This window comes from Prosopis cineraria, unplaced genomic scaffold, assembly GCF_029017545.1.
Source record: "Prosopis cineraria cultivar Desert tree isolate PC_DT_omini unplaced genomic scaffold, ASM2901754v1 PC955, whole genome shotgun sequence".
Lineage (NCBI taxonomy): Eukaryota > Viridiplantae > Streptophyta > Magnoliopsida > Fabales > Fabaceae > Prosopis > Prosopis cineraria.
Genome location: NW_026556280.1, coordinates 1,686 through 15,029, shown reverse-complemented (window position 1 = coordinate 15,029; position 13,344 = coordinate 1,686). Strand labels below are relative to the sequence as shown.

Here is a 13,344-nt window from a genome sequence, read left to right as displayed (position 1 = left end):
TGTGGTTAAACACTAGCTAGTTTGTTTCATGAGTTTTATTCTCACGTTTGGTATTCGTGGGCTTCGTACTCGCGTTTGATTCCGTGGCCTGAGCTGCATTTGGTTATTTACCCTCGTGGACTGTGTGTCCACGTTTGTTTCGTAGCTTCAGCTGTGTTTGGTTACTTACCCTCGTGGACTGATGTGTCCGCGTTTGTTTTCGTGACATAAGTCGCGTTTGGTTATTTACCCTCGTGAACTGTGTGTTCACATTTGTAACTTGTTCTGTTGAGTTCTCAAATTTTTAAATGTTAATGATTATATGTTTTCAAATTTTACTTGATTTTTACTAGTAATTTATATCACTTTGAGTCATATGAGAGCAGATCATTTTCTTTAAGCATGATAACATAAATTGTTTTCAATTTATTCTTATTTTACAAATATGATTATGACTTACATGCTTATAAATTTTGGTGGAATTACTTTCAATTTTCTTGACACCATTATTAAAGATTGTCAATTTAAATTTTAAAGATTTTATTATGGGAATGCTATTCACTGAAAAAAATTATTTGGCCTCAGATTGGTTAGTTGACGCCGATTTCACCAACGACATCAAAAAGGGCAACTAGCTACAGTGGGTGGATCTTTTTGATTGGTACTGCTATTTTAATGTAAATATATAATTTGTATGTCTTTTTGAATTGAAAGAAAGAGTAGATGCTCCACATAGGTTGCTGATAAATCTTATTTTTGCCTATATATTGGTTGCTGGCTGGAAGGAGCTACGCTGCTGACTTATACTGTTATTTGTAAAAAATTTGTTATAGAATTTTTGGGAGATCCTGGTTACAGGGGAGGTTCTGCTGAAATTTCTACAAATACGTTGACACTTTCTTATGATAATGAATTTAAAGAAGTTATTTTAATTCCCATATGATTTGATTGAATTTTGTTCTTTTCTTAAAAAGAATGAAATAAATGTTCACTTGGAGGCTTATGAGAATGTGAGAATGGTTTACACTCGTGCCAGTCACCCTCTATTTTGGGGCATGAAATACTAGTTACTAATGACAGTCTCATTAGCTCTTGGCGTGCCTTAGTTAATGACTAGCTAGTTTAACTTTCGTGAGCTCTATTCTCACGTTTGTTATTTGTGGGTCTTGTACTCGTATTTGTTTTAGTGGCTCGAATCCGTGTTTGGTTAGTATTACCCTCGTGGACTATGTGTTCATGTTTGTTTTGTAACTCCGGCTATATTTGGTTACCTACTCTCATTAACTGTGTGTCTACGTTTCTGAATTGTTCTAATAAATTCTCTAAAAATTTATGAATTTTTAATTCATTGGCGATTTCATACATAATGGTTTTTAATTTAGTAATTATTATTACTTTATTTATTTAATCATTCTGACTCATCAATATCAAAATGTTAAAGCTACTTTGTCATTATAAATTTAAATGTTCTTGTTATTGAAGTTATATAGAAATTTTATTCCAATTTTACAAATTTGTTTACATTGATTTGTCCTTTTCATTTAATTTATATAACTATTATATTTTATTGATTTTAATTCTACAAAATGTTATGATTGGGACGTTATTTACTAAAAAGTTATTTTGATTTGAGGTAGCATAGCTGATGCTGTATGTACTACTATTAGAGCTGTCAATTAGGGCCAGCCCGGCCCTAAAGGGCCGGCTCTTGAAGGGTCATGGCCTAAACGGGCTGGCCCTAATAAGCCCGATTACATGTCAGGGTTCTATTTTTTAAGGCCCGGCCCTAGCCCTCAGGGCTAAAGGGCCGGCCCTCAGGGCCTCAGCCCTATTTTTTTAAAATATTTTTTCAATTAAAAATTATAAAATATATATTTATAATTATAAAAAAGTTATTATTCATAAAATTAAGTTTAAGAAAATAAATTTAAATTAATTTACACCACAACAATAAAGAAAACTAAAATATTTAGGTCTAATATCAAATAGCAACATCAAAGTGAATACTAATAAAAATTAAACTTAACTAATATTATCATAATAAATAAATAAGGGATGAATGAATGCATTTAATATGTTCATTTCTTTGAATTATGTATTTAATCTTTTATTTTTTTATATTATAATTTAAAAAAAAAATTATAAACGGGCCTAAAAGGGCCGGCCCTTTTATTTTCGGGCCTAAAAGGGCCAGCCCTTTTAGGCCCGATTTACATTTTTAAAGATAAAATGGAAGCCCGGCCCTCAATTTTTTCGGGCCTAAAAGGGCCGGCCCTACGGGCTCGGCCCTAATTGACGGCTCTAACTACTATCCATTAAGGGAGTTTTGGCTGAGCTAAGTGAAGATTTGTTGCGTAAATATACCCTATTGGTGTAAATATCAAATTTATATTTGTGTCATGAAAAATATGATTAGATGCTCTATATAGACTATAGTTAGGGCCCTTATTTTTTTGATATGCCTTTTTTGTTAGCTAGAAGGAGCTGAGCTCCTAATTGTTGAAATTTTCTGTTTGAAAATTATGTTGGAAAATTTTGGGGATCCAATTTATGAAAGGAGGTTTTTCTGAAATTTTCACAAAAATATTAAGGATCATTTAAACAAACAGTATTTTTAAAAATGAAAAATTTCTTAAATTAGGCTTAAGGGATGTGCGTTTAGGTGCATATCCTCCACCAATCACTCTCATATTTTTGGGGTGTGACAGCATTGTTTTTCTCCAATGGTTGGGATGGCAATAAGATCATCTATTATTGATTTTTATCATCACACTGGTAGAGACGATATTTGGTGTAAGGCCTTATGACTTGATGAAGCAAAAGCCAGAAGATATGGCATTTATGCAAGAAGCCAAGGCTGGTGATTCTATATTCATGAAACTGGCAATGACTAAAAACTTGGAATCTGTTTTTGATGGATTGGGTTCTATTGTTGATGTTGGTAATGGAGATGGGACCACTGCTAAGACTATTTGAGAAGCATTCCCAAAGTTGAAATGCACAGTGCTTGATCATCCTGAGGTTGTTTCAAACTTTTCTGGAAAATTGGCAGGGACATGCTCAATTTCATCCCTCATGCTGATGTAATTTTGATTAAGGTATGTATGGGACTAATTCAATGGATGTTAATTACTTAGTTTCTATCATTTGTCTCCCCAACTTTAATTTACATAAATTTATTTGAAGAAATTAATGTTATGTTTAGATGGAAGGGGATAGAGATTTGAGTTTAAATATATACTATTTGGATCCATAAAAAATTATGGATTTGGATTAATCCATATCCAAATCCATATTTTATTACAAGTCATCTATAATTTCAAATCTCTTACGTGCATCATGGTTATTTGAGATTCTAGCTACATTAACCCTTTCATCTCTTTCTATTTTCATTTCTCATATCCCTTTTTCATTGTTTTTGAATTTAAAATTTTTTATACTATCCAGATAAAGAATTTTAAATGTGAGATTTTAAATATAATATCCAAATTAAAATCTATTAATCTAAATGCTACCTAGAATTTTTTTAGAATTGTCATAGTCCGAGTTTTAATATGATGTCAAGATTTTAATTTTTTAGGTCATCAAAGTTGGCTTTTATTATAATCTCCAACATTGTCAAGTTAGCAGATGAACACTATCAACTTGCATATTGTTATAGTTCAAAAATGAAGTACTATAGCGATGTTAAATTTACTGTCTAATTTTCTCACTATTTTGATTTTTACAGTGGCTCTTACATGACTGGGGTGATGATGATATCATAAAGATACTTAAAAATGCCAAGGAAGCTATCTCAAGCGAAGGAAATGAAGGAAAAGTGATCATCAAATATATGGTGTTGGATGAAAAGCATGACCAGCATGAATGGCTAGAAACCAAGCTCTTAATATAATTTTGACAGCTCAGCTTAATTCGAAAACAAGATCTGAAGAAGAATGGAAGCAACTATTCCTGAAGGCAGGCTTCAAGGATTATAAGATGTTTCCTATATTTGGCCTTAGGTCTCTTATTGTACTTCATCCTTAATTAGATTTGCTTGGAATAATCTAATGATGTCTAGTCTCATAAGACTAGTTATATGTTTAAACTAAATACATTTGCAGTGGAAATAAGAGGAGCTATGACATTATTCTGTGATGTTAATTGTCCACCCATTAGCATTGTAAAGACATTGGTGCCCAGCTTATATAAATTGCGACATAATCATTTAACTATAGGAAGCATTGATGTCTACGTCTAGTTATTGTGGAGTCGAGTAAAGAAATTAAGTAACCAAAGTTACTAGTAATGAATGAGTTAAAAAACAAAGTACAAATTAATTATTGAGTCCTGATAATATATTTTGACTTGCTTACAACTTAATTAAATTAACTTGCCATCCAAGGTTAGTCCTTCAAGTTTTAGTTATTTGATTCAGTGTGGTCTCTAAACTTCAAAAAACTCATTTAAGCTTTTAAAAATTGAGTTATAACTGAATTATAAAGTTCATAGACTAACATATTAAATGACTAAAACTTGAGCAACTAAGTTGCACCAGAGTTCAATTTTAGGAACTAAGTTGTAACCAAGCTAAAGCTGTACTGTATGGACAAAATGATTAGTTTTTTTAGAAAAATAATGTGCAATGAGCACTGGATCGATGTTTTTCGAGAATGAAATTAGAATACCACAATATCATGCATGGTATAGTTATAGTCATGTAGATGATGATTTTCTTTTGGAGGAAAAATTAAGGCTTCTACTAATTGCTATAAGAGATTATCAATCCTTGATAATTACAACTCTCTCCAAGTCACTTTCTAGAAGCATTTCTTGATCCAAAATATAAGGCACTGGTTGTAGTTTTTGTTTTTACCATTTATATCTTAGTTTTTTTTTTGTTTTTCTTGTCTTTAAATGCTCTATATTTAAAGACCATATACGTATTACGAGGAAAACTCATTGGCATAAATACAACGATGTGGATAATTTTAAGAAACTAAGTGTCAACTAAGATTTTTCATAAAACGTGAATTAGTTACCAATAACATATATTATGGTCTGGAGGAAGCACTTAATTATTTTATTTGCATGCTTTTTTTTTAACAGCCTATAAGCCACAGCGTCAAGTTTTATTAACCTCAGTTTTCATTAATCCCAAGGATAGTACTATAAAAAACCAAATTTCTCCTTTTAGAATAATAATGTCAAGGTAATCTCTTATTACTACTCCTATTGTATATTTTCCTAGTTTCTCATCTTGTCTCAACATATCATTTTTTGTTCATTATTCATCTCTCTATGATGATAAAAGGTATGGTAGTTAAATAGAATATTACAAGTTTGTGAATATATATATATATATATATATATTTGGTGGAGCTTATGAATGGCTAGCGGTCACCTTTTTCTCAACTAATAATGCCAACGTCCCAAGAGGGATCATTACTATCTAAAGAAAAATGAGTAATGAAAGATTTGTTCTTGAGCTTAATTAACCTAAACGATCGTTGCGCAAATTTTCTCACTTAAGGCCTGGAGTGGAGACGTAGAAATGTAGTTGAAAGGATAAGTAGTTCTAATATCAGTACTAATAAGTCTTTATTTTTATATGTCTTAATCCCATATTATGTTGCGTGTTTTTAATGATGATTTTATATTAATTTGATTTTTATTGAATAATATTATTTGTTGACAATTTTGTACTCTTAAGAAAGTTATTTCCACAATTTTGGATTATATTTTTATTTTTGTAATAATTATTGAACTAATTTTTCCCACAAGGTTTTTTTTTATTTGAGTTTTAATTTGGTTGGAAAACAAGATTTTTTTGCCCATGCTATGCACAAGGATATTAGCTCTCTTAGTGACCTTATTCAAAATTGGATATTGAAAGTATTGAAACTAAAAAAATTTCCTTTAAATTTGTCATCAATACTAAATATAGATTGAGGAGCCTCATTGCTTAAAATACCAAAGTTGATATGATTGTTGGAAATAATTGGGGGACACGTAACATCATATCCCTCAGGCATGCACGTAAAGTATATATATCTCAGGTAACCTGTCTCAATACAAATAAGTCTATACTCAATTTATGAGAAGAAACAGGTCGACCCACATATTATAAAAAGAACATCTACAAAAAATGTAGACATGAAAATGCTCTTGAAGTTGTTCGTGAATAATTTTAATGAATTGTTCTTCAAATTTTTAAATTAAATTTATAACAAAAATAGAGGAAGACCAAGAATAAGCCAAGCATGATGATATAAAAATTTAAAAATATATAAATTATAATATTAAAAAATTCAAAGATAAATACAATATCCATTTATAAATAAATTCAAAATTGTATTTTAATTTAGCAATTTAAGATGATGGTTACGGTGAAAAGTTTTCTTACATCTATATTTATCTTCTCTAAATAGATAATTTTGATGAGGGAAAAGTATACTTGAAACATGACAAAAAAAAATTCTAGAAATTCTAAAAAGTCATATACATGAAAAATCAGAACTAGTCCTAATCAAAATGACCTATGAGCTGCATATCCAAAAAAAAAAATTAGAATCATTCAAAATTTCATGTGTATATTTAAAAAATAATACTAATGAGGAATATTATTCACACCCAGATTTAATTTAAATAAAAATTAAATATAATAAATAAATGATAACAATATTTGAGATTAATGTCTATCAAAAAGAGAAATACTTAGGTAGACTAGGTGCACAACGTCATTCATGGTCTGTCCAATTAAAATGCTCCAAGCAATTTAAATAAAATATTGTGTAACTTTTTTTAATTAATTTTATTCTTATAAAAGATGAAAATTTAATTTCTCACCTTTTTTTCTCTTTACTATAATTAATATCAAAAGTAATTTATATTTAATACCATCTAAATATCATGTTTTTATTGGATAAATCACAAATAACATGGTGGAATCTAATCAACCTAAGAATTTCTTCTATCAAAAGAAGTTTCTGTCAATATTATATTTGTCACACGGGTACCATGAAAGTATGTTAATGATGCAATAAACACGTTAAAGTGGAGTTGCAAGTTTGGAATTTTCTATTCAGCCAAATAGAACGGGAAGAACAATGCTAAGGAGACAAATTAAATGTATTAAAGAAGGGACTGATTTCAATTAATGTACTTTTGATTTCTTAGTCAAATGAAGTAAATAAAGATGCATATATAATTGTTTTTACGTCCCTAAAAAAAATAGGAGCTCACAATATCAAAAGACTCGCAAGGTTAACATATTATAAGATTCTGAGATATAATTCATTTCTAGATGTCTGAGGGATGCCAAAGAAGTTTCTTAAGATAGATTTAAGCTCCTTAGTTCCTCCGAAGTCATCTATATTCAGACTTCGGTATGAATTGTAACAAAAAAAAGTTTCAAGCAATATGGTTCACACTTCCCATGTAATTCCATAATCCTTTTTGGTAGGTATTCGTGACATCATTGAAATTTGGATATTGCAAGCTAAGAACTGCAACAACAAAAATTTGCTTTGAATTTGTTTTGAATACTAAAATTAGATCTAGGAGCCCCGTTGTCTAAAATGCCAAAGCTAACATTGTTGCTGGCATTGTGTCGGAAATAGTTGGGGGGCACGTAAGATCATATCTGTTTAGGCATACATGTAAACGATATCTCGGATAACCTGTCTCTCAACAAAAATAAGCCTATACTTAGTTCCGGGCCAAGGTTATATAAACTTGCAAGCACGTGTCGAAAGAAATAGAAACGTTGGTGTTGGACAATTCATAAAAATGTCACCGCACAAAGCTTGTGCTCTTTTGCTCGTGCTATTAGCCATTTCTTCTCAATGCAATGCCCTCAATGCGACGCTGCATGTGGATGTTCGATCCGGAAGGCCTATTCCTGAACATTTTTTTGGTGCATTTTTTGAGGTGAATATGCAGCGCGATACTAAAGTTTGTATGTTTTTGTGTGCAACTGTGTATCACTCTGGTAGTTAACCATTTGTTTTATAGGAGATTAATCATGCTGGGTCTGGAGGGCTATGGGCAGAACTTGTGAACAATAGAGGTGATTATAAATCTTATGTTCCTCTCCGACACTACGTACTTTTCTTTAAATATCATATTCAGATAATTAAACATGAATTTATATTAATGTGTTAAGGTTTTGGAGCCGGGCTTTCTTTTAATATCATATTCAGATAATTAAACGTGAATTTTGCATTAATTTGTTAAGGTTTTGAAGCTGGGGGTGCAATGGTTCCTTCAAGTATTTCTCCATGGACAATTATTGGAGATGGGTCAAATATACACGTGACTACTGAACTTGCTTCTTGCTTTCCTCGCAATAAGGTTGCTGTGAAACTGCATGTCCTTTGTCATTCTCCCAATAAATGCCCTCAAGGAGTCGGTCTCTCTAACCCTGGTTTCTGGGGCATGGTAAGAGGCTATAAATTTTAAACCTTTGGTTATATGCTGTTACATGATTGCAGTATTTTAAATCCAAAGTGATTAATCTTATTCCTTTATAGAATATTGAGCAAGGGGAGAAATACAGAGTGGTCTTCTTTGTCCGTTCGTCGAGGTCAATTGATCTGAAAGTTTCATTCACAGGAGCAAATGGTCAAGAATTAGCATCATCTAACATCAGGTTATATATTGATCTGAGACACTTTCTCCTAGATTAATTGCCATGCTTCTCATATTTAGCATACATAAAGTAGCATGCATACAAAGTATAATGGATGATTTATGTATGTAGGGCTTCTGCAAAGCGTGTTGCGAAGTGGAGAAGGATGGAGACGGTTCTTGAAGCCACAAGATCAGACTATAATTCAAGCCTCCAGATTACGACGACTCGAAAAGGAGACATTTGGCTAGACCAAGTCTCAGCTATGCCCATGGACACATACAATGTATGTCATGTTTGAAATGATATCTTCGACCATATAAGAGGAAAAGGTATGCCCCACCCCTGCGGGACACACATCGGTAGAGGTGGGGCTACCTTCCTTTCTTTCGTCCTCTTAACCTAAAGTGCACGCTTGAAGAGATTTTTTTTCTATTTGGTGTTTCCTCTTACCTAGTTTGACAAGGCTTATTTTTCATTTGTTATCCCCATTAGGGACATGGATTTCGGAAGGACCTTTATCAGATGGTTGCGGACTTAAAACCAAAATTTCTTCGATTTCCAGGTAGGCATATGTAGTGTAGTGTATATTAAGGAACTTCTTTAAAATGATTGTTCAATGTGACGTCCTTAAAATTCACTAGTCCTTTCAATTGTATTAGGTGGTACTTATGTTGAAGGAGATCATTTGAGAAATGCATATAGGTGGAAGGATACCGTCGGACCATGGGAGAAGAGACCAGGTCACTTTAATGATATATGGGGCTATTGGACTGATGATGGCTTTGGCTTTTTGGAGTTTCTTCAAGTATGTGCTTTTCAATTGTTTGTCTCTTCATTGAGTTGGCCTTGCTCATACACACACATATTAGTCCACATGTTGTTACATTTTTTTTTCTATTTGAGCAGCTCGCAGAAGACCTTGGTGCCTTACCACTATGGGTATTTAACGCCGGCATTAGTCGTCATGAAGAAATCAATACAACTGACATATGGCCTTTCGTACAAGTATAATTTAGCCTTCTCAACTTCATATGATGTTCTTAAATCAATCGTTATTCCTTTTCTTGTTGGATTGAACATGTTTGCATTGGTGTTTGTAGGAAGCTCTAGATGGGACTGAGTTTGCAAGAGGTCCTCTCACATCAAGATGGGGCAGGATAAGGGCTTCTCTGGGACACCCCGAACCCTTTGATCTACGATACGTTGCTATTGGAAATGAGGACTGTGGGATGTATAACTACCAAGGAAACTACCTTAAGTTCTATAATGCCATAAAGCATCATTATCCAGATATTCAAATAATCTCAAACTGTGATGCTACCACTGCTCCATTAGATCATCCAGCGGATCTGTTTGATTTCCATGTTTATACAAGCTCTAGGGGTATCTTCTCAATGTATAACAAATTCAATTCTTTGAACCGTGCTGGTCCAAAAGCATTCGTAAGCGAGTATGCTGTTTGGCAACAAGATGCTGGTTTTGGAACCCTCTTGTCTGCCTTGGGTGAAGCCGCGTTCCTTATGGGATTGGAAAAGAACAGGTTCATCGTTCTCTTGATTGTCAAATTTTCTTAATGATATCATTTAGTTGGTTTACAACTTACGCAATTCTCATGTGCTGACGAATATCCTTTCTTGCTCCAATGCAGTGATGTTGTTGGGATGGTCTGCTATGCGCCACTTTTTGTAAATATAAATGACAAGAAGTAATATGCTTAATTATTTTCTTTTTGGGCTTTTTCCATGTTTACGCACTTGTATAACACAAGATTGAGATTGTGCGATCTTGTGTGGATGTATAGGTGGATACCAGACGCTATTGTATTCGACTCATATCGGAGTTATGGAATTCCAAGCTATTGGTTACAACAACTCTTCTCACAATCAAGCGGAGCTACATACATTAACTCAACACTTGAAGCCCCGGCTTCAATTGTCGCGTCGGCAATTGTTTGGGAAAATCAGGAGAGCAAAAGGAGTTATCTGAGAATCAAGGTAATGCATGGATGATCCATCACATATGCTCGAGTTAATCGAATACTAAAGAGGTTATACTCATTTGAAATCCCATCTATCTCCTTAGGTTGTGAACTTTGATGACCAGATGGCGACCCTTGGCATTACCATTGACGGCATGGACTCGAGGGCGAATCTTTCAGGATCAACTTTTACATTGCTCACATCTACCAATGTCAAGGATGAGAATTCCTTTGATAATCCCAAGAAGGTATAACTTTATGTTGTTTTAGATATTGTTTCATCTTTCACTTATAATTAAATCATGGACATTTTAAACGATGTAAAATAATTAGGAAATGAAATCATCAACCAGCCACACTATCGACAGTTCTTGAACACCGTGTTTCTTAAATTTTGTGCAACACAGCGGCCCCGACTGTAAGATGTTAACTCTATAACCACTAGTGATATGTATAGAACATGCATTTGAATCACGTTTTAGATTTCACATAATAAAGAAGGACCACCTAGCTAGTAGTTGTGAAATGGGAGAATGACAATTAAGGATCTTTTAAGAACATTAATCCCAATTACGGATCATAAAATTTTGAAATTCCAGTTAAGGACCATGGTCTTTAATTGTGATTAAAAAAATGTAGTTTGTAAGGTGAAATTTACTATTGTCACTTGAAAATCACTAACCCAACTTGAGAAAATTTGTAATGTATATTGTAAAAACATAAAACCCCACTTGAAATCAATTGTTTAACAAAAAGCACCACTACTTGAGAATTCACTAGCTCGACTTGAAAAAATTTCAAACGTATATTATGAAAATATGAAACTTCACTTGAGAATCGATTGTTTAACAAAAAACACCAATTTGGATAAGTCACTTTTTATTAAATAATTGATTCTCAAGTAGGGTTTCATTTTTTCACAATATACGTTCAGAAATTTTTTCAAGTCTAGTTAGTAATTTTCATGGGCACTTTTTGTTAAACATTCTATTCCCAAGTAGGGTTTCATGTTTTCACAATATACGTTAATAATTTTCTCAAGTTGGGTTGGTGAATTTTCAAATCGTGTTAGTAAATCCCACCTCACAAATTACATTTTTTTATTACAATTAAGGACTATGGTCCTTAACTGAGATTTTAAATTTCATGGTCTGTAATTATGATTAATGTTCTTAGAAGGTCCTTAATTGTCATTCTCCTTGTGAAATGCTCATTCAAAAGTCAACATGTTATGCGAGTTTTTGCGCCTCGAATGTGCAGGTTGTACCGCAAGTGGGTCTACTTGAGAATGCTGGCCCCATTATGACCGTCGTGCTTCCTCCAAATTCAGTGGCTTCATTTGAATTTCCAAAGTGATCAACCAACTTGAGTATACATATAAACGTGTGCGTGTGCGTGTGAAATTGTTCACATATTGGATAGAACTAGAATATGTAAGTGCAAAAATGTAAGAGCAAATTTAGTATTTGTTTCCCCCTTGTTGTCAATATTCAATGTAAAGCATCAATTAAGCAGTAAAGTGTACGAGTTATTAACACTTTTTTTATCCCTTTCGTACGAGTTATTTTATTATTTATCTTTACAATTCTTCCTCTTGAAGCTTATACTCAAAAATCATTGCGTTTTCGATCAAGACGGAATCATTAAACACAATTTGTCTTTTTATTCCAATGACGTGGAAGAAAATAAAGTTAAGTGATTAATTATTTCAATAAATGAAATAAAACATTGGCTTTCCAAAAAAAAAATATTTATATGAGATTTCAAAATTTTATAAACTTTCTCAGAAAATGGTTCGTTAGACACATAAATGTGATTGAAACCGGTAGTTATTGTGTGTCTGGTTTTAACCTTAAGAGCGCTCTTCATATCATATGGAAAGTGCATCGAAAAATAATGTGAGCTACTCAATGTATCTTCTTAAAAACAACATTAGGTGATTTTTTTTTTCTTGAAAGAACTATATTAATTTTAAAAGATAAAATAATCATCCTTAACTTTTTCAAAACTTCATTTCTTTTTTTACAAAATTTATTTCTTTTATCATAAGACATGGACAGATATTCTTTCTTGTTGTTTCTTCTCTTAGAAATTCTATATATCCGATTTACGTAGTATTCTTATGAATTGTTCTTCAAATTTTTAAATTAATTTAAAACATAAAATAATTGAAGGCAGACAGGAAGCCAAGCACGAATATATGAGAATGGTCGCCCCACTAAGAGCCTCGTACTTCCTCCAAATTTAGTGGCTTCATGTGAACTTCCAAAGTAATTGACGAACTTGAATATTTATATAATATATATATATATATAAAAACATGTAAATGCAAAAATGTAACAGAGCAATTTTAGTTTTTTTTTTTTTGCTTGTTTCTATTCAATGTAAAGCATTAATCAAGCAGTGAAACGTATGATTTATTAAAACCTTTTTCTTTCGTACCAGTAATGTTATTTTTACACTTCTTCCTTTTCTAGCCTATACTAAAAAATCATTGTATTTTCAGACGAAACGGAATCATTTAATAAAATAAGGTTAAGTGATTGAGTATTTCAATAAATAAAATAAAATATTGTCTTTGCAAAAAAGATATAACATTTATGTGAGATTTCAAAATTTTATAAACTTTCTTTGAAAATGGTTTGCTAGACTTGAATGTGATTGAAAGCGGTAATTTTTTGGTGTCTGATTATATCCTTAAGGTTAAAACAAGTAGAAAGTGGAGTTTTATAAAAGAACTATATAATTTTAAAAGATAAAATAATTAGAA

General features: G+C 32.2%; 1 pseudogene; it reads left to right on the top strand.

Moving 5' to 3' along the window:
- The first annotated feature begins 7,752 nt into the window (after positions 1-7,752).
- Positions 7,753-11,975, top strand: LOC129298901 (alpha-L-arabinofuranosidase 1-like; annotated as a pseudogene).
- The last annotated feature ends 1,369 nt before the right edge of the window (positions 11,976-13,344 follow it).